Source organism: Schistocerca cancellata, chromosome 5 (genome assembly GCF_023864275.1).
Source record: "Schistocerca cancellata isolate TAMUIC-IGC-003103 chromosome 5, iqSchCanc2.1, whole genome shotgun sequence".
Lineage (NCBI taxonomy): Eukaryota > Metazoa > Arthropoda > Insecta > Orthoptera > Acrididae > Schistocerca > Schistocerca cancellata.
The window spans coordinates 18,365,411-18,389,139 of NC_064630.1; the positions used below are offsets into that span (position 1 = coordinate 18,365,411).

At 40.3% G+C, this 23,729-nt stretch overlaps 1 protein-coding gene across 1 annotated transcript in view; it reads right to left on the reverse strand.

Annotated features, from left to right (window-relative positions):
- Positions 1–23,729, reverse strand: part of LOC126187968 (uncharacterized) — a 239,048-nt gene that overhangs the window by 60,032 nt on the left and 155,287 nt on the right. The window lies entirely within an intron of this gene.

The window sequence follows — 23,729 nt, forward strand, 5'->3', positions numbered from 1 at the left end:
CCATGTCTTATTTCAGCCTCTTTGCAAGTTTGTCCTGTCAGTATAACAAAAATTAGATATTACCTTTTGTTATTTAAGGCTGATTGTATCTTCTTTGTTTACATATTCATTCTGTAATTTATACAGTGCATTTTAACCATCTTGCAGTAAATCATATCAGGACTTCATATTTCTATATGGAGACTGTGAAAGAACTGAATAGGCAGAGTTCTGAAGATAGACATAAACAGTAGTGAGAAAGCCTATGTACAAAAGAACTGGCTTTAAATGTTGACTCCAGGAATATACTACAATCCATTTCTTATTGCTCTCTTAGGTCTCTTGATGAGAAGGTTACACTAATTACAGAGCTCATAGAGGCATATATACAATTGTTCTTCCCATGCCATATATGTCAATGACCCTCTGTCATGCACTTCATAAGGGTGTGGAGACTATAATGGTGTGGAGACTATAGACATAGCTGTAGATGTAAATGTTATTATCATTTTGAGGAAACACAGCATCTAGTAAGTGTGGCCACCAATTCTTGTCATGAATCTCACAGAACTGAGTGACATTTCTATGTCAACAAACCATTCGAACCACACATGAATTCAATTAAATCTCGTAACAAGTCAACAAGTAAATAAGTGACTTAACATATCCATTAATTTCTTTTAATAAATTTTGGCATAAACCAGACTTGGTTCCAACATTCTGCATCCTGTTCCAAATACTGCAGATATTTTCTATGGGATTAAAATCAGATTATTTAGTGAACTAGTCAACGTGTGACAGACTGCCTGAGAGTCTGTCAAATCAAGAATGCGAGTGTGTAATCTTGTGAAGTTGGAAGACAGAAGTGTCTGCAGCATACACATCATGAACATGCAGAAGAAAAGACATCACTTTGTCACTGAGAATACTTGTATCATAGGAGATCAGTAAAACATGTGGACTTCAATGATCCTAACATAATTTAACACATGGAAATAATGCATTGCCCATACTCAATAAATGTTCAGTTGGAAATTTACACCAGTGACAGTATACAGTTTTATCACATAACTTTACTTTGTAACTCACTATACATAGTGAGTGTACATGACTACAGGGCCTGGTAGCTGGGTGTATTGATGATTACAACTGCACTCAGATGGCTGACAAGCCAGTCGGTCAGGTAGAAACGCTGTTAATAGTAAATAATGCTTTTATTTAATTTCAATACATGATATCTTGTGGTTCAATGAGGCAACCACACCCCCCTCCATTTTCCCTGTCCATCACTGGCTTGTGGGTGGAATCTTCCACCATGGATGCTGTGTAAGGTGCCCTGCAAAGGTGATGGAAGGTCTGTGGCAAGCCGGTGACCTTCAGTGTCCATAGTTGACTCATTGATGACAGCTGCAGGCATGCACAGCAGGCTGGTGGCCTTGCAGCATCAAGCCCCAAATAGAACTTAGCACTGCTGGCAGCAGGCACAGACTGGTCTCGAACCCATGGCTGCTGCAGGTGACTCACAGTCATCTCATCAACTGGCATGGCCCTTGGCGCTGTAGTGGTACTGCTGAACTCCAGCAATGGGACAATGCCTTATACTTCAAAATCCAGATATATTTATTTTGCTTCAAGGCACATTTGTTTCATAAAACCTGGCCCACAATCTGGCCACCCATAACAAGAGACTTGTCCTGGTGTGGTGACATCAATCCACCTGGAATAGTCATTAGCACTGTGCAGTGCAGTTTTCCGCTAAGTGTGGCTAGCCTCATCTGACAATCCCCTTATGTGTATGTTATTCTGACACGTCATCACATTTGTGGCTACTAGATGAAGGCTTTTACTACTTCTCATTATTTTTATCTTAAAAATCCATAGTACCGTTAAGATTATTGTTAAGAATACTTCCTTCCTTAATTCATAAACAAATAAAATTATCACTAAACTGTTTATTACTATTACTATGCAATTACCATATTAATCCAGACCCAACAATTTATCCTTCAACCCTCACTTGGGGAATCCAGTCACCAGGAACTCAAATCATCCTTGGATCAGGTCTCTGAATGACTTGTAAAGACTAAACCAAGCGAAACCAGAGTCACTATGGTTCTAGAATTTGTGACACTCAAGGTAACTGTTACTTTATATCTGCCATCATGATATTGTCTTACATGTTGCAAAAATTGTTGTGCTGTGAATTGGCCCTCCTGTACGACTACCGTCTGACTCAATGAATGGTCCATGCTAGATTTCCAGATGTCATTAAGGAAGAAATTGGAAAACATTTCCAGAGGTTTATCTGGCCAATACAGCTGTGACAGTGTTACATTCAACAGAGTACCTCCTGTCATAGAGGCATGTAAATAAAATGTAAGTCCCATAACATCACACTTAGTCACTTTGATCAACACCCCACAACCTTGCAACTACAAATGCCTTTCTTCCATACATTTTCACAGCTTATAGCAACTAGCTACCACTATCACATTGTCATATACTGAGTGTATCCAATGTAAACCTGCTCTCTGAAAATACAGTATTGGTTTGATTACCTTTTTCTGACATGGACATTCCTTTGTCCTACCTCTGAACAATTGCATGATCCATGTACTTCCACCTGTTGCAACCTCATGCATTGGGCATGTAGTGAACACTCCATTCTGGCACTGCTGAACCCCGCCTTTCATCATCACCAGGTGTCAACTCCTGTCTTTTACCACTAGCAACACCCCTTCTTCTTCACTAGCCCAAACTTTCTAAGTGCTGCTATGGTGGTACATATTTTTAAATCAGAAAAAAATTTCCACCTCTTCCTCATGATCACATAAACAATGTTTGTGTAAAACATTATTTAGATAGTTGATGCATAGAAAATTTCCAACTATGAGTGCTCTGTGTTGAAGTGTGATCACAGGACATTGGCAAAACATGACTGTTCAAGTATCTCTACCTGGTATGAGTGGATCACTTTATTTTGGCATCATGGCTTGGCAGTGTTTTGAAATGCAGAGAGAAGGAGGCATGACCTACAGTGTCAATGCCCAGAAACAGTAGAACCAAGCAGAAGAGAAATGTCACTCTCTTCTGTGATGTTATGAGATTCACTTTGAAAATGTTGTTCTAGTCAGTATAACATCTGTTCACACAATGTAAATGAATGTTATATAAAAGCAACAAAATACAGAAAATTCTTCAAAAAGCAGTTACTTCATTTTCTAGCTTGATGACTATAGAGCTCTATTACCTCCCTCAACCTTCTACAAAAATGATATCACACAGCAAAAGTTGATGGCACTGCATAGCAGGTCCACAGCATCAAGATGCCCCAGGGGCCTCACCACTCTTTGGCAGATTCGTGCTTGGCTACCACCGGGCCCCAGTCTTTGCAGCGTCTCCCATGCTGCTTGTCTATCCTCTTGTTATTCTTTTTCCTCTGCCTTGGGGAACTTGTTAGGGCTGATATTTGGAATGTACTGCATTGTCTGTCACTGATGTAAGAACAGTCTCAACACTGTTTTTTGCTCCCCCTTCCTTTCTTTGTTTCCCTTCTTCTCCCATTCCAGTGCTTCGGCATTTGAGATTTCCCTTTTCTTCTTTGTCCTTGTATGCTCCCAAAGGCCAGCCCATGCATATGACACATAACAGGTGACTGGGTAACACTGGGTAAGCACCAGGTCAACAGGTAGGGTTCAAACATACCCCCTGGTAAAGGCCAGGACTAGGGAGGGGTGATTGCCTGAGCTGCAATCTTCCCAAATTGTCCATTGGGCCTTCTGTCAGTTGTTCGGGAGGTGTGACCTGAGGTGTGAACAAACACCTAAGGTGGGTGCACCCACTTGTAAAGGGGGGGCCCAGTTGGAAGGAGCATGCCATTGGAGATGCTGGCAATTTTGGGGGATCTCCCACAATGAATCAATTATCTTTACAATCAACGTCTACAAAACATAAACCTAATGAGAATAATGAATATTATTCACAAAGGTGTTGATGCAATTGCCAGCCCTGTGAAATCCTGCTCTTGTTTACAGAATGGCACTTTGCTTTTGGAGGCTACTTCCGATTTTCAAGCACAACAACTGCTTGCCACCTTTCTTCTCCATGGCTACCCTCTTCGTGTTGAGGCACATAGAACTTTCAATGTTTCCCGTGGTGTTATTTACACTAGGCTGCTTGTCGGTCTAACTGAGGCTGAAATCCAGTCTTACCTTTCTGATCAGGATGTCATTGCTGTCCATTGGGTGATGAGAAAGGTAGATTCCTCCATGGTGCCCACCCACACTATTTTCTCACCTTTGATATAGTGGTCCTCCCGCACAAGATCAAAGCAGGCTATGAAATTATCACAGTTCAACCATACATTCCAAACCCAATGCACTGCTACCAGTGCAATCGTTTCAACAACATTAGAACATCTTGTCAACACCCTGCCAAATGTGTAACCTGTGGTAGGGACGCGCACAAGGGCGATTGTCCACCTACTTGTCCCTGCTGTTTCAACAGCAATGGTGGCCATTTCGTCTTCTCTCAAGATTGTCCCATGTATCTTGATGAGCGGGCTGTCCAAGAAGTCCAGGTAAAGGAAAAAGTGCCTTACCCAGTCGCTCACAAGTTATTGGCTAGTCACAAACCCTGCATTCTTCTGCCTGGGACCTATAGTTCTGTTCTTATCACTCCTCGCTCCATGAAGGACATGGCCATGCAGACATGCAACCTCAAATTCAGCTCTGAGGTTGTGAAATCACCCAGTGTCAATGTAGTATGCCATCCCCCCTTCCAGCAGTGCAAGCTATCAAACTCCTGCCTCAAGGGGTGAAGCCACCAGCTGCACAACCAGTAGGTCGAAAAGGACAGAAAGAGTACACCTGTGAAGACTTCCTACATCCCTCCAACCAAACAGCACCCGAGGCTGCCTCTCACCAGAAAGGCTCAAAGAAGTCCACCAAAGGCAAATGGTATTCTTCTTCACTGACTTAAAGATCCTCTTCGACGGTGTTGCCATGTGATACCTTAGTCAGGCCAGCCTCCATATTGCCAGTGTGCACCAACAACTGTTTCTCAGCGTTGGACTCCACAGACTGACAGTACAAGCAAGCCAATGCTTCTGTGGACCCCATGGAGCAGGATCCTACTGCTTCTGAACCCTGTAGCAGCACCTCTTCTCAGGCTGTCACTCAGAAGCTGCTGAGGTGACACCCCTACATCTCTTCCTCATCATGACTCTCCTCCAATGGAGCGTTCATGGCCTTTAGCACCACAAAGAGGATTTATGGCTGCTTTTAGCCCCTTGTACTCTGCCTTCAGGAAATGAAACTGCACCTTCATGACCGCTTAGAGCTTTCACATTTCTTCCCAGTATGTTTCGACCTTCCCCCTGATATCAGCATTCCATCTCATGGGGGTGTCATGCTGCTCATATGGGATGACATTCTTAGTCAACCCATCTCCTTGACTACCCATCTTCAAGCTGTGACAGTTCAGCTATTCCTTACCCACCTGACTTTTTCCCTCTGTACCATTTATATCCCTCCATCATTCAATGTCACCAGGGCAGACTTCCTTCAGCTTACTGGGCAGCTACCTCCCCCATTTCTGCTACTCGGTGACTAATGCGCATCACCCCCTTTGGGGTTCTCCCAGAACCTGTTGGAGAGGCACCTCCTTGGCTGATCTTCTTAATCAACTCAACCTCTTCTGCCTTAACACTGGAGCACACACTTTCCTCTCTGACTCCTCGCACACCTGTTCCCATTTGGACCTATCCTTCAGCACTGCTCAGCTTGCCCATCATCTTAAGTAGTCCATTCCTTCTGATGCCTACTTGAGTGAACATTTCCCATGTGCTATCCATCTGCTGACTCCTACTCCACCTGCGTGCACACCCAAACAGCATCTTACTAAGGCTGACTGGTGGCTATACTCCTCCCTGGCAACCTTCGAAGAACAAGATTTTCCCAGTTGTGATGACCAGATGGCATATCTCACAAACATTATTCTTACTGCTGCTGAATGTTCCATTCCTCACACTTCCTCTTTACCATGCTGTGCCCCAGTCCCTTGGTGGACTGAGGTATGCCATGATGCAATTCGTTCACGGAGACATGTTCTCCATATTTTTAACTGTCATCCTAAAATGGCAAACTGCATTCATTATAAACAGATGCATGCAAAGTGTTGTTGTGTTCTTAGGGCAGCAAAAAAGCTAGCTGGGTTTCATTCCTTGTTCTTTTAACAATTCCACCCCTTCCCGTGTTGTATGGACCAACTTCCAACGGCTCTATGGGACCAAGATCCATTTGCCAATTTCCATCCTGACAGTAGCAAACGTTGTTATTGTGACCCTAATGCTATCTCCAACATCTTGGGATGCCATTTTGTGGAAGTTTCGAGCTCTTCCCACTATCACCCTGCCTTCCTCCATCGGAAACTAGTGGAGGCGGCTTGGGTGATACCCTTCCCTTCTCAGAATCATGAGTGCTATAATGCCACCTTTACTATGAGGAAGCTAGATCATGCTCTCAGTTCATCCTGATTCTCTGAACACAGGGCCAGACACTGTCCACATTCAGACATTGCAGCACCTTTTCCTTGCAGGCAAGCACTTTCTGCTTAACACGTACAACTACATCTGGGCAGACGGCACATTTCCCAGACTTTGGCATGAAGTTAACATCGTACCCATACATACACCCAGTAAAGACAAAAACCTTCCTTCTAGCTACTGCCCCATCTCTCTCACCAGCTGCATCTTCAAGGTGATGGAATATATGATTCATGCCCAGCTGATAAGGTGGCTCAAGTCTCACAATTTACTAACGAATGCACAGTGAGGATTTAGAGTGCAGTGTTCTGCAGTTGACCATCTCGTTAGTTTTTCTACCCATGTCATGAATGGTCTTCTGCGGAAATCCCAGATTGCGGCTGTGTTTTTCGATTTGGAGAAGGCCTACGACACCTGCTGTAGAACTGGTATCCTCCGTACTCTTTAAATGTGGGGCTTCAATGGGCGCCTGCACTGTTTCTTTCAGAAATTTTTAAAATACTGAGTTTTCAAGGTGCATCTGTGTTCTGTCTTGTCAGACACCTTTTCTCAGGAAAACAGTGTGCCTCAGGGTTCCATCCTGAGGGTTGTCATCTTTGCTATCATCTTAGCTATGGCCTGTCTCTCTATGGGCATCTCCGGCTCCCTTTTTGTTGACAATTTTGACATCTATTGCAGTTCTCCACGGACCTGTCTCACTAAGTGGCGTCTTCAGAGATGTCTTGATCATCTTTACTCCTGGAGCAATGACAGTGGCTTTAGTTTTTCCACTGACAAAACTGTCTGCATGAATTTCTGGTGGCACAAATGGTTTCTCCCACCATCTTTACATCTTGGGCCTCTTGTCCTTCTGTTCCTTGAAACTATGAAATTCCTGGAACTCATGCTCAATAGGAAACTCTCTTGGTCCTGCCATGTGTCTTACCTGGCAGCCCCCAGAACATGGTTCCTCAATGTCCTATGTGTCCTCATTGGTACTTCCTGGGGTGCTGATTGAACCACCCTCCTCTGTTTGGGTACCTGTCTCTTGTCCATTCGAAACTTGACTATGGGTGCTTTGTTTATGCGTCTGCACATACATCCTTCTTATCTTGTCTCAACACTATCCACCATCATGGCATCCGTTTGGCCACTGGCGCCTTTTACACCAGCCCGGTTGAGAGTCTGTATGCTGAAGCTACTGAACTATCACTGTTCTACTCCTGTGACTTTCTCCTCATCAGGTATGCATGCTGTTTGTCTGCCATGCATGGCCGCTCATCCTATACCTCCTTCGATGATTCCTTTGGTCACAAGTATGGGGAGCATCCCTCTTCTCTGTTACCTGCTGGAGTCTGCTTTCGGCACTTGCTAGGGTGGCTTAACTTCATGCTGCCTGCAACTTTCCCACTGGGTGTCAACCCTTCACCACCTTGGCTTCGTGAAGTGGCCCATGTTAACGTTCACCTTCATTCGCTTCCTAAGGACACTGTTCCAGCCTTGCTCTATCGCTTTCAGTTTCATGACCTTCACATGGAACTTCGAGATAGTACCTTTGTCTACACTGATGGCTCTTGAACTGACCGTGGAGTCAGGTGTGCCTTCATCATTGGTGCCCGTGTCTTTCAATATTGGCTTGTGGCAGACTGCTCAGTATTTACAGTCGAGCTCTTTGCCCTGTATCAGGTCATGGAATACATCCTGCAACACATACTTTTCAATTGTGTCGTCTGCTCGGACTCACTCAGTGCCCTTCAAAGTCTGTGTGCACTGTGCACCAACCATCCCTTAGTGCAATGAGTCCAGGAAAACTGTCACTTTCTCACTCTTGGGGGAGTCACTGTGATATTTATATGGGTTCCTGGCCATGTTGGTCTGCCCGGAAACAAGGCTGCTGACGTAGCTGCAGAGGCTGCAGTCCTCATACCTCAGCCTGCTAGTTCCTATATTCCCTCCAATGATCTCTGTGTTGCCATCTGTCAGGAGGTGGTGTCTCTTTGGCATTGCCAATGGTTCTCCCTTCCCAGGAATAAACTCCGGCTCACTAAGCCTCTCCCAGTGGCTTGAACGACCTTTTCTCGGCCCTCCTGCTGGAAGGAGGTCATTTTAACTAGGCTGCGTATTTGGCACTGCCTCTTTAGCCATCACCATTTGGTAAGTGGGGCTACCAAACCACTTTTTACACATTGCACACAAGTTTAACTGTCCACCACTTCCTTATGGAGTGCCCATTTCTTAACTGTTTACATTCCCACTTGGGTTTGAAGTCTGCATTATCGGCCATTTTAGCAAATGACGTGCTGGCTGTTGACCGCATTTTACTTTTTATCCACCAAAGCAATATGGCGAAGGCCATTTAATTTAAAGTTTTGGACCTCTGTTGTTGTATGGTGTCTTTTATACCCCTTTCTCCATGGCCCTGTTTTTAGCTGTCTTCTCTTATGCCAGTTGGGACTGACATGTAGTTGTTTTTTAACTCCTCTCTGTCTTCGTGTTCTATAATTTTGACTTGGGCATGTATGACCCCATTTGTTTTTGTTTGCTAAAACAAAACAACAGAAACAAACAGAATCAAGAAATTATGAGAAAGTGACTGTAAGCAAATAGTGAAGGTAAAGTTCACTAGTAGCATCAGGGTGACAGATCACTGAATGTAACATCTTCTGGGTTCTGTACAGCCGTCAGAAGCACCATTACATTTTACTGCTAACTTCACTGGGTAGGTGTGCACTGTGGAATATCTGAATAATTCATGCTCACTTTTACCAGTGAGCTCTCTGATATGTACAATCGTGCATTGTTAATCATCACATTCACTTCTGCACTATGGTAATAGAATGGTGAGTTCTTGCTACCTAGCTCTGCTTGCAATTGTATTTCTGATAGTAATCCCCTTTGTACCTTCCTCAATTCTCTTAAATAGTGCTTTGGTGACAGCAACATTGGACTTAACTTCCCGTGATGTGCCTGATGAGTAGCTTCTTGCAAGTTCATCAGTTCTACTCTTGCATGCCAAATGCTGTCCTGCAGAGACTGCAGTAGTCCTGACTGTGTTATCCTCATATCCAGTACTCGCATCCATGCTTGTATGGCTTCCTAATCTCAGTTCAGAGAAATAGCTGAAGCCCTGGCATAATTCTTATCTTCCTTGGTAAGCTACTAAATCATGTGTGTGTTGTTCAATAACAGCTACCCAGATTCACATCTGCATGAGATGCCAGTGTGACACACTGTTATTGCTCTACTTTCCTCCACTAAACCTTTCACGGCTTCCACTGTTTCATTCAGTTTGCTCACCTCACTTGTGTCTCACATTCCAAATACTCTTTACCTCCCATATCCATCCACCCCTTTTTACCCTTCTTGGTTTGTGTGGTGCACCAACTGCTGGCACTATTCTGATGACCTCTTGTATCTGCTAAATATGTATGTTCCCCCAAGAAACTTCCTGTGCTCCTTGCCAACCTCTCTAAGCACCCTGTTACTATTAGGTAATTGTTTTACTCAAACACCTCTTCAAATCTTCTTATCATCTATCTAATTCCCAAATATTAAATGCTAAGCTCAGTGTCCATCTTTCTCTTGATAACCCTGGTCTTGTTGCCTGGAAAATACAACATCTGTGTGCAGGCAATGATCTTGCTGTGCCCCCACTCTGTCTCCAGTGAATAGGTACAGTACTATCAAAACTTGTATTTTTCTGTTCTGGCCCTTTCTCTGTATGGTGGCATGAAGACAGGAATCATTATCACCTCACCTCCCCTGCAAACCCTGATGTCTCCAACAGCACAACTCAGTATTCTAGAGATATATCCTATGCTAACATAAACACAGAAACTTATCTGGAACAACAAAAACAACATATACTACACACTAAAGAAAAAAAAACACTTAAATGACAATGCATATCAATTATTTCCTTGGTCTCAACACATACTGAGCATGAGGTATCTGGACCTCCTCCTCCTATCGCCCATCCCCTCTTTTCTTACCTAATGTTTTTGATGATGATTTGAAGCGTGAAGTAGACATACAGACTTCCCCTTTCTTCTATACAAGGTGACTTACTTGATATTCACAGCCAATCTTCTCTGCTGGCTAACTGGCTGCTGGAAAACTCTCTTGACTTTGTCTCCATAGAATGATGCTAGGTATGGGAATATTTAAGTCTCTCTCTCTCTACTTGTGAAATAAGTAGATACATGAACTTTACTTTCCATTAACCAATGGTATATTTGAACTCCATGCAGTATCAAACTCTTGCTTTCCACATACATAAACGACTTCCAGTTAGTCACTTGCTGAGTCCAACAACAGAAACAAATTGAATTACAAGAGCTGGCTTAATAACCATGACTCTACTTCACATAAAATAGGTCTTGTCTCTACCAAGGCTGGATTAAGAGTCTTTTAAGAGTACTTATTTCAATTGTTCTTATTTCACATAACAATAGTCAGTGACACAATATGTACAGAGTTGCATATAAACTCTGTGGTTCTTCCTTACACATGCACTAACACATCTATGGATTGTCCGACAGGTACTTGTCAGTGCCGTTCAACCACCGCATCTACCTTCTTCATGCGACCGATTTTAAACCTGAACACACAAACATGTGATACACAGTAGGTAGGATTTTACTATCCTACACTCATATCTAGAATATTGCGTGTTTGAGATGGTAGAAGACTGAGTCGTTCCAGAATTTACACAGAAATTCTCGACTCACTACTTAACCCTCCCCTCAGAATAAACGCGTGATATTTTACTCATAATCATTATGTAAATAATATAATTCATAATAACATTTGATATCTTAACAATATACATTTTTTACTTAAGTTTATATATGTATCTCTTCTTTCACTAACAATTCTTTGTTCTTTCTTGAACAATTTTTTGTTTGACATGAGCATACACTCGAGGTTTTTGTTCAGCTTAACATTTAGGAATAGTGAAGACGCTTTTTCTTTTCTTTATTTCCTTTTTTAATCGACAGTTTCTGATCTTTATGACACATGAGTAATCTATTTTCTATTCTTATCTTTTTGTACTACCTTTTTTCTAGTATGCACTATTTTCATTAGTTGTAGCTTGAAGTAACTCTGGGCAAAATGAAAGTGTTCCTTTGACACTCATTTATTTCAACAAAACATAATAATGCTAGTTGTTCATAGAATTTATACTTGCCAGAATAATCCCTATAAAATTTGTGACTTTTGTCATCATACTGTCCCCATCTCCTAGGATCAGTACCCATACCTTGCTTGTGGGTTGACCTTGTGAGAGCACTTCCTCTTTCCATTCTGGTAGGTACGTCCCTTATAAAACATCCCTATTTTTTAGGACACAGGTCATCCTTTCACCATGTAGGTACACCTGCCCTTTATGCTTAGTGAATGCTGGGTACGGCTCCCTTACCCTTTATGAGAAGGCCTCACAGTTCATTATCGTAGTATACATTTCTATGTAAACATAATTAAGTATTTTCTGGTAAAGATATAACTCTATCTTAAGCTTCACATTTATTCTTTAATATATCATTTACTCCCTAGAGTCCTCCTCCATTTATCAACTTCTATACTTTCAATAGATACTATGTCAACATATACTATTCATGTACAATTATCTTTCAATTCATTAGAGTAATTATTATACTGACATTTCTTACTGATCAGCATGATTACCGTTCTCTCCTGCTTTTGTTTTCTCTCTTTGCTCATGCCTCTTTCTTGGTTTATATACACCTTTTCTTATGTATATTTGATGTAGAACCGTCATAGCTTCCTATATATGTGTGGATATTTCTAGATGTACTGGCATTTTCCCCTACACTTGGTAGTTCTCATATGATGACTGGCTTTCTAGTCTGTAATTGTTTGTTTGTGACTAAATGTATACTTGTGTATCTGCAGATGTCTGTTCATGTCATCTGATACTTCAGCCTTCTTATCTAAAAATAAGATGTAGGTTATTAGAAACAATGGAAATAAGGAAGGACTTCAGCGATAGAAGTTTATGAATATGGAAAGGGGGAAAAAATAGACAGGTCCTCAAATGAGAAGTAAGAAAGGAAAAAATGGATGTGGATGCCTCCCCCACACAGCCCCCCCCCCCCCAACGCCATCCTCCCCCCACCCCCAGGCCGGAGAAGATTTGGTGTTAAATCATCTCCTACAGAACAAAGCAAGGGGAAACTACAGCCGTAATTTTTCCCGAGGACATGCAGCTTTACTGTATGATTAAATGATGATGGCGTCCTCTTGGGTAAAATATTCTGGAGGTAAAATAGTCCCCCATTCGGATCTCCGGGCGGGGACTACTCAAGAGGACATCGTTATCAGGAGAAAGAAAACTGGCGTTCTACGGATCGGAGCGTGGAATGTCAGATCCCTTAATCGGGCAGGTAGGTTAGAAAATTTAAAAAGGGAAATGGATAGGTTAAAGTTAGATATAGTGGGAATTAGTGAAGTTCGGCGGCAGGAGGAACAAGACTTTTGGTCAGGTGATTACAGGGTTATAAATACAAAATCAAATAGGGGTAATGCAGGAGTAGGTTTAATAATGAATAAAAAAATAGGAGTGCGGGTTAGCTACTACAAACAGCATAGTGAACGCATTATTGTGGCCAAGATAGACACAAAGCCCACACCTACTACAGTAGTACAAGTTTATATGCCAACTAGCTCAGCAGATGATGAAGAAATTGATGAAATGTATGACGAGATAAAAGAAATTATTCAGGTAGTGAAGGGAGACGAAAATTTAATAGTCATGGGTGACTGGAATTCGTCAGTAGGAAAAGGGAGAGAAGGAAACATAGTAGGTGAATATGGATTGGGGGAAAGAAATGAAAGAGGAAGCCGCCTTGTAGAATTTTGCACAGAGCACAACTTAATCATAGCTAACACTTGGTTCAAGAATCATAAAAGAAGGTTGTATACCTGGAAGAATCCTGGAGATACTAAAAGGTATCAGATAGATTATATAATGGTAAGACAGAGATTTAGGAACCAGGTTTTAAATTGTAAGACATTTCCAGGAGCAGATGTGGATTCTGACTACAATCTATTGGTTATGAACTGCAGATTGAAACTGAAGAAACTGCAAAAAGGTGGAAATTTAAGGAGATGGGACCTGGATAAACTGAAAGAACCAGAGGTTGTAGAGAGTTTCAGGGAGAGCATAAGGGAACAATTGACAGAAATGGGGGAAAGAAATACAGTAGAAGAAGAATGGGTAGCTCCGAGGGATGAAGTAGTGAAGGCAGCAGAAGGTCAAGTAGGTAAAAAGACGAGGGCTAATAAAAATCCTTGGGTAACAGAAGAAATATTGAATTTAATTGATGGAAGGAGAAAATATAAAAATGCACTAAATGAAGCAGGCAAAAGGGAATAAAAACATCTCAAAAATGATATCGACAGGAAGTGCAAAATGGCTAAGCAGGGATGGCTAGAGGACAAATGTAAGGATGTAGAGGCTTGTCTCACTAGGGGTAAGATAGATACTGCCTACAGGAAAATTAAAGAGACCTTTGGAGAGAAGAGAACCACTTGTATGAACATCAAGTGTTCAGATGGCAACCCAGTTCTAAGCAAAGAAGGGAAGGCAGAAAGGTGGAAGGAGTATATAGAGGGTTTATACAAGGGCGATGTACTTGAGGACAATATTATGGAAATGGAAGAGGATGTAGATGAAGATGAAATGGGAGATAAGATACTGCGTGAAGAGTTTGACAGAGCACTGAAAGACCTGAGTGCAAACAAGTCCCCGGGAGTAGACAACATTCCATTAGAACTACTGATGGCCTTGGGAGAGCCAGTCATGACAAAACTCTACCATCTGGTCAGCAAGATGTATGAGACAGGCGAAATACCCACAGACTTCAAGAAGAATATAATAATTCCAATCCCAAAGAAAGCAGGTGTTGACAGATGTGAAAATTACCGAACTATCAGTTTAATAAGTCACAGCTGCAAAATACTAACGCGAATTCTTTACAGACGAATGGAAAAACTGGTAGAAGTGGACCTCGGGGAAGATCAGTTTGGATTCCGTAGAAATATTGGAACACGTGAGGCAATACTAACCTTAAGACTTATCTTAGAAGAAAGATTAAGAAAAGGCAAACCTACATTTCTAGCATTTGTAGACTTAGAGAAAGCTTTTGACAACGTTAACTGGAATACTCTCTTTCAAATTCTGAAGGTGGCAGGGGTAAAATACAGGGAGCGAAAGGCTATTTACAATTTGTACAGAAACCAGATGGCAGGTATAAGAGTCGAGGGGCATGAAAGGGAAGCAGTGGTTGGGAAAGGAGTGAGACAGGGTTGTAGCCTCTCCCCGATGTTATTCAATCTGTATATTGAGCAAGCAGTAAAGGAAACAAAAGAAAAATTCGGAGTAGGTATTAAAATTCATGGAGAAGAAGTAAAAACTTTGAGGTTCGCCGATGACATTGTAATTCTGTCAGAGACAGCAAAGGACTTGGAAGAGCAGTTGAACGGAATGGACAGAGTCTTGAAGGGAGGATATAAGATGAACATCAACAAAAGCAAAACGAGGATAATGGAATGTAGTCAAATTAAATCGGGTGATGCTGAGGGGATTAGATTAGGAAATGAAACACTTAAAGTAGTAAAGGAGTTTTGCTATTTAGGGAGTAAAATAACTGATGATGGTCGAAGTAGAGAGGATATAAAATGTAGACTGGCAATGGCAAGGAAAGCGTTTCTGAAGAAGAGAAATTTGTTAACGTCGAGTATAGATTTAAGTGTCAGGAAGTCGTTTCTGAAAGTATTTGTATGGAGTGTAGCCGTGTATGGAAGTGAAACATGGACGATAACTAGTTTGGACAAGAAGAGAATAGAAGCTTTCGAAATGTGGTGCTACAGAAGAATGCTGAAGATAAGGTGGGTAGATCACGTAACTAATGAGGAGGTATTGAATAGGATTGGGGAGAAGAGAAGTTTGTGGCACAACTTGACTAGAAGAAGGGATCGGTTGGTAGGACATGTTTTGAGGCATCAAGGGATCACAAATTTAGCATTGGAGGGCAGTGTGGAGGGTAAAAATCGTAGAGGGAGACCAAGAGATCAATACACTAAGCAGATTCAGAAGGATGTAGGTTGCGGTAGGTACTGGGAGATGAAGAGGCTTGCACAGGATAGAGTAGCATGGAGAGCTGCATCAAACCAGTCTCAGGACTGAAGACCACAACAACAACAACACAAAACAAACTTGTCCCACCTTCACTGTCAAGGTCCCCAAAGGAAATTCAAGCAACGCTATGGAAACGGCAAATGATGAAGAATCAAGCACACTTGTTTGTGATGCTTGTTTGAAAGGTGTGATGTGTGTTTTGTGTTACTCATGATTTATATCCTACCCCCATGAACCATGGACCTTGCCATTGGTGGGGAGGCTTGCGTGCCTCAGCGATACATATAGCCGTACTGTAGGTGCAACCACAACGGAGGGATATCTGTTGAGAGGCCAGACAAACGTGTGGTTCCTGAAGAGGGGCAGCAGCCTTTTCAGTAGTTGCAGGGGCAACAGTCTGGATGATTGACTGATATGGCCTTGCAACACTAACCAAAATGGCCTTGCTGTGCTGGTATTGTGAACGGCTGAAAGCAAGGGGAAACTACAGCCGTAATTTTTCCCGAGGGCATGCAGCTTTACTGTCTGGTTAAATGATGATGGCATCCTCTTGGGTAAAATATTCTGGAGGTAAAATAGTCCCCCATTTGGATCTCCGGACGGGGACTACTCAGGTGGAAGTCGTTATCAGGAGAAAGAAAACTGGCGTTCTACGGATCGGAACGTGGAACGTCAGATCCCTTAATCGGGCAGATAGGTTAGAAAATTTAAAAAGGGAAATGGATAGGTTGAAGTTAGATATAGTGGGAATTAGTGAAGTTTGGTGGCAGGAGGAACAAGACTTTTGGTCAGGTGAATACAGGGTTATAAATACAAAATCAAATAGGGGTAATGCAGGAGTAGGTTTAATAATGAATAAAAAAATAGGAGTGTGGGTAAGCTACTACCAACAGCATAGTGAACACATTATTGTGGCCAAGATAGACACGAAGCCCATGCCTACTACAGTAGTACAAGTTTATATGCCAACTATCTCTGCAGATGATGAAGAAATTGATGAAATGTATGATGAGATAAAAGAAATTATTCAGGTAGTGAAGGGAGACGAAAATTTAATAGTCATGGGTGACTGGAATTCGAGAGTAGGAAAAGGTAGAGAAGGAAACATAGTGGGTGAATACGGATTGGGGGAGAGAAATGAAAGAGGAAACCGTCTTGTAGAATTTTGCACAGAGCATAACTTAATCATAGCTAACACTTGGTTCAAGAATCATAAAAGAAGTTTGTATACATGGAAGAACCCTGGAGATACCAGAAGGTAAAAGATAGATTATATAATGGTAAGACAGAGATTTAGGAACCAGGTTTTAAACTGTTAGACATTTTCAGGGGCAGATGTGGACTCTGACCACAATCTATTGGTTATTAACTGTAGATTAAAACTGAAGAAACTGCAAAAAGGTGGAAATTTAAGGAGATGGGACCTGGATAAACTGACTAAACCAGAGGTTGTACAGAGTTTCAGGGAGAGCATAAGCGAACAATTGACAGGAATGGGGGAAAGAAATACAGTAGAAGAAGAATGGGTAGCTCTGAGAGATGAAGTAGTGAAGGCAGCAGAGGATCAAGTAGGTAAAAAGACGAGGGCTAGTAGAAATCCTTGGGTAACAGAAGAAATATTGAATTTAATTGATGAAAGGAGAAAATATAAAAATGCACTAAATGAAGCAGGCAAAAGGGAATAAAAACATCTCAAAAATGATATCGACAGGAAGTGCAAAATGGCTAAGCAGGGATGGCTAGAGGACAAATGTAAGGCTGTAGAGGCTTATCTCACGAGGGATAAGATAGATACTGCCTACGGGAAAATTAAAGAGACCTTTGGAGAAAAGAGAGCAACTTGTATGAATCTCAAGAGCTCAGATGGAGACCCAGTTCTAAGCAAAGAAGGGAAAGCAGAAAGGTGGAAGGAGTATATAGAGGGTCTATACAAGGGCGATGTACTTGAGGACAATATTATGGAAATGGAAGAGGATGTAGATGAAGATGAAATGGGATACGATACTGCGTGAATAGTTTGACAGAGCACTCAATGACCTGAGTCGAAACAGGGCCCCGGGAGTAGACAACACTCCATTGCAACTACTGACGGCCTTGGGAGAGCCAATCCTGACAAAACTCTACCATCTGGTGAGCAAGATGTATGAGACAGGCGAAATACCCTCAGACTTTAAGAAGAATATAATAATTCCAATCCCAATGAAAGCATGTGTTGACAGCTGTGAAAATTACCGAACTATCAGTTTAATAAGTCACGGCTGCAAAATACTAACGCGAATTCTTTACAGATGAATGGAAAAATTGGTAGAAGCCGACCTCGGCGAAGATCAGTTTGCATTCCGCAGAAATGTTGGAACACGTGAGGCAAAACTGACCCTACGACTTATCTTAGAAAATAGATTAAGCAAAGGCAAACCTACATATCTAGCATTTGTAGACTTAGAGAAAGCTTTTGACAATGTTGACTGGAATACTCTCTTTCAAATTCTAAAGGTAAAATACAGGGAGAGAAAGGCTGTTTACAATTTGTACCGAAACCAGATAGTAGTTATAAGAGTCAAGGGGCATGAAAGGGAAGCAGCGGTTGGGAAGGGAGTGAGACAGGGTAATAGCCTGTCCCCGATGTTATTCAATCTGTATATTGAGCAAGCGGTGAAGGAAACAAAAGAAAAATTCGGAGTAGGTATTAATGTCCATGGAGAAGAAATAAACACGTTGAGGTTCACCGATGACATTGTAATTCTGCCAGAGACAGCAAAGGACTTGGAAGAGCAGTTGAACAGAATGGACAGTGTCTTGAAAGGAGGATACGAGATGAACATCAACAAAAGCAAAACGAGGATAATGGAATGTAGTCGAAGTAAGTCGGGTGATGCTGAGGGAATTAGATTAGTAAATGATACACTTAAAGTAGTAAAGGAGTTTTGCTATTTGGGGAGCAAAATAATTGATGATGGTCAAAGTAGAGAGGATATAAAATGTAGACTGGCAATGGCAAGGGAAGCGTTTCTGAATAAGAGAAATTTGTTAATATCGAGTAGTGATTTAAGTGTCAGGAAATCGTTTCTGAAAGTATTTGTATGAGTGTAGCCATGTATGGAAGTGAAACATGGACAATAAATAGTTTGGACAAGAAGAGAATAGAAGCTTTCAAAATGTGGTGCTACAGAAGAATGCTGAAGATTAGATGGGAGGATCACATAACTAATGAGGAGGTATTGAACTGAATTGGGGAGAAGAGGAGTTTGTGGCACAACTTGACAAGTAGGAGGGACCGGTTGGTAGGACATGTTCTGAGGCATCAAGGGATCACAAATTTAGGATTGGAGGGCAGTGTGGAGGGTAAAAATCGTAGAGGGAGACCAAGAGATCAATACACTAAGCAGATTCAGAAGGATGTAGGTTGCAGTAAGTACTGGGAGATGAAGAAGCTTGCACAGGATAGAGTAGCATGGAGAGCTGCATCAAACCAGTCTCAGGACTGAAGACAACAACAACAACAACATGATTTATCTGTTTGTGTAAATCATACTCTTATCTACAGTACCCACCCCTTTCAGAATTTATACAAACCCTCCCAACTATATCATATCTCATAAAATACTCTATACAAAGTTGATAATCAATATCCTATAGTATCACAGTTATTTAACTAGTCATATCATATTATATTATACATAAATATAATAATCTTTTCAGTTTATTTTGTCTAGAAATCACTTCTTTTCAATGATTTACTTAAGTTATACTCTACTTTATGTTCACATCCAGTTTTTTAACCAATAAGATTATAGGATAGTTCTAAATTTTAAAGGACAGATAAAAGAATTGTTTAATATTTTAAAGGAATTTGGTAGAGGAAGACTATTTTGCAAGAAACACCGAAAACAACTTGGAATCCGACGGTTGTCATTTCACCGGTTAACTCAAAATGTTAATGTCCCTGGGGGATATACAATTTTATATCCTTTACTTTGTATTTCCACTTTTGTAATCCAGTTGTGGAATATACTAAAAATAACATCTTCACATGGACCACCATTTGTACCCGGTATGGTCCCTCATATTTTTGAAAAAACTTATTAGTCTCTTTCTTTTGAGTCGATCTGGGAAGAAATTGTTTTATAAGAACCAGATCATCAACTTGGTACTGAGGTTCCATGACCTTTTCTTTATGCTTACTTACTCTTTGTTGCGCCTTTTCAATTAAATTCTTAGAAACTATTTCCTGATTTACTTTGTAATTGACACAAGGTTGTTCAGGCCAATTAAAACACATAATTAAAGATCCTTCTATGAAAGGTTTGCTATAACTTCTAAAGGTGTCAACCTAGTTGATAAATGGGGTAACTCATTTAGGATAAGTTCAAAGTCTTTAATTCTTGTTACCCACGAAGTATGTTTTTTGTGGCAGTAAGTATGACATAATTTTCCAATTTCCTTCATTAGTCGTTTAGACTAGTTTGATGACGGGCTATAGATGGACATTAATACTTGTCAAATACCTTCCCATGCTAGGAATTCTCTAAATCTGTTACTCACAAATTGTGGTCCATTATCCTTGAGAAACCGTTTTGGTTTACCTACTTCTAGAAAGTCTTGTTGTAAACAGTGTATAATCATCTGAGCATTTGCTGTTTTAATAGGATATAGTTTAACATATTTTGACCAGTATTCAGTGATAACCAAAATATATGATAATCCTTCCTTTCATTGTGGAATTGGTCCAAAAAAGTCTGCCACTGTGGGGTTGTGTAATGACTTAGGAATAATAGGATACATTTTGTATTTCACATGAGTATTATTCTCTTTTACTTTCTGGCAAATTTCACAGGTTTTAATCAAAGATGCTAGTCTATGCCCTAGCTTCTTAAAATAATAAAACTTATTCATATGGGTTATACACTTTTGGATTCCGACGTGTCCGTATCCTGTTTGGACATACCACACTAGTTTGTCTTCTGTTACTTTCGTAATGCATAAGCGCCAATTCTGTAAGGTTATGCTCTCTCTCCAAAACAAGTTATGATAAATAATTTTCCATTTTCCTAATTGATTAGGAGGTAACAAGTTCTGGATACATAAAGAAAATATTTCTGTGAAATAGGGATCATGATGGATATCCCCTGTTATTCTTTGAGCGACTTCCTTTACTCTGATGTTCGTATATTCTGCTGACATAAAATTAATGGCAAAAATAATGTCAGGTCCTTCCATAAATTTCAATTCCTCCATTCGTATGGGTAGCCTAGACAAAGCATCAGGTACAATATTTTCAAAACCTTATATATTGTATCTTAATATCATATTCCTGTAGGAAAAGCATCCATCGCATTAACCTACTGTGTAATAATCAGCTACTTATAAGAAAGGATAAAGCTTGATGATCTGTATAAATATGTATTTCTGATCTGCATACTAATGTTTGATACTTTTGAATACTCCAGCTAATCACCAATAGTTCCTTTTCAGTAGCTGTGTAATTTAGTTCATGCTTATTTAGGCTACAGCTAGCAAAAGCTATGGTTCTGTGTTCTACATTGCTCAGATCCCATTCTCCTTGGAAAAGTTCAGCAGCAGTACCATAATCAGATGCATCTGTCATTAATTTAAATGGTTCACCCATAACTAGATGGTGTAACATGGGTGCCACAACAAGCGCTCTTTTAATATATTCAAATGCATCATTTGCACCTTGATCCCTTGGCCACATTACTCTCTTCTTTAATAAACATAAAATTTTTGGGCCATTTAGCTCTTGCCCTCATATGTACTGTCATTAGTATCTGGCCATACCTATAAATCCTTCCAGTTGTCTTACATTTCTGAGGTGCGGACTTTCTTTGATAGCTTCTATGTGATCAGGGTCCGGTCTAATTCCCTCTACCCCTACAACATGCTGTAAGAACTTAAGTTCTTGGCATGCAAAAAGTGATTTTGACAGCTTCACTGTAATACCTTTCTCTTTAAATTTTTTCAGAGTTTTGCACAAAGTTAGACAATGTTCTTCCCAAGTAGCTGATATTATTAGGATATCATCTCCATATGTTATTAAATCCTTCAATAAATCTCTCCCTAGTGCTTCATCTAACACATGTATAAATATAGACACAGAGATATTAAGTCCAAATGGTAGTACACTGAAATGATATGATTTCCCATCAAACAAAAATGCTGTGTAACTTTTTGGATTCTGGATGTAATTTTATTTGCCAATATCCCGTAGTCAAATCCATTGTGCTAAGGAACCTTGCCTTTTCAATTTTGGATAACAATTCTTCTATATGAATCAGTCGGCCTCTTGATGTCTCTATATGTTGATTCAATGTATGAGCATCTAAAACCGATAGTACCCCCCTGTAGTTTTCTTTACAACAACCAGAGGATTATTCATCACACTGGAAATTCATTCTGTAATATTATTATCAATCATTTTGTTAATCTCATCCCAAACTGCTTCCTTCAAACTCACTAGTATTGGATATGGTTTGCAGAAGAATGGAGTGTCATCTTTGATTCTGAACTTACATATATAGTCCCTGATGTTACCTGGACAGTTGGAAAACACTACTTCATAATTCATTAAAATTTTATATAAATCTTGCCTTTGTTGATCAATTAATACCTGGGATTCATTAACATTGAGTTAATGTTTGGTGAAAATTATGCTGTAGCTGTTAATCATATACGCTGATACTTAGTTGTTTGTTTTCCAATGTAACTATCCGTCACAAATGGTGTCCAACATCTACTGTCCCTTCTACCAAAACAAAGCTGATTTACGTCAAAGTTTAAGATGACTTTAAACTCTAATAACCAATCTAAACCAAATATTACATCTCTATTAATATTCTCAGATATTTATAGTGTTTGGCAAAATAATATATTTCCAATACTGCACTTCACTTGAGTTTCATATTTTTTACTTTTTGTTCCTGTTATACCAACTATGTACACTCCAGTCACTGGCAATAACAGAAAGTGCCGTTTATTCTGCAGTGAGTTAAAAAATGTGTTTCAGATGAGTGATACCTCACTTCCTGAATCTATAAATATGTTAACCTCGCAAGTTTCCACCATCCCTGCTACTATAGCTGTGGGTTATTAGTGGCTAAGCTTGATTCTTCAAGCAGCAACCATTAGTTAATGTATGTATATGGAATGAGGCCTCCTAATATGTCTCTACAACCTGTGACCCAGCCCTGGACCCAGGTCAAACAATGTTTTCCTCATTACTACCAATTATACGTTGGTTATCCAAATGAGATACTAAATTCCCATTTTGTATTCTTTGATTACTAGGTACAAATTCTTGAGAATTTACAGGATCCATATTTGAATTTTGATAATTACCATTACAAATTTTCTTATTGCACTTATGTACTTTTACTAATTTGGCCTCATGCCTTTTAAAATTATTTCCGCTATTCTTTTTATTGCTCAAACTTTCACTTTGGTGTAAAGTTTCATTACAGCCTTTATTTATTGCATCAAGTGCATCAACAAAAGACAACAACTCTTCTATCATTTTCCAACCACTACATGAGATGTCTTTTCTTGCATAGATGGGCAATCATCTAATTAAAATACATACCAGCCCTTCTTCTTCCATTGGGTTATATAAATACTTTGCTCATGTTAAATGCCAACTGAAATATTTCCTCATAGTAACCGAAGTATTACTGTAATATTTTGGGTCCCATAGATGTGCTATCAACTTTTCTCGAGCACTGACAGCCCAGTATTTTTCTTTAAATTTCTTTTGAAGTGTTTTCCCAAGATCAAAAATTCTCAATATTAATATACCACATTCTAAGGCTTCCCCTAGAAGTTACCCCACAGCAAATTCAATCTTCTTAGAATCTTCCCAATTTTTTGGTAATGCTTTGTTAAATCTTTTTAAGAAATGGGTCAGATGTACATCTCCATCTGGCATAAATTTAGGGAATTGTCTAGATAAACCTGAATTAGCTCCCCATTGTGAATCAGTCACAGCTTCACTAGTTAACACCACATTAGGTGACGTTACCCTTTTTTCTGCTTTATCATGGATAAGCTTGAATT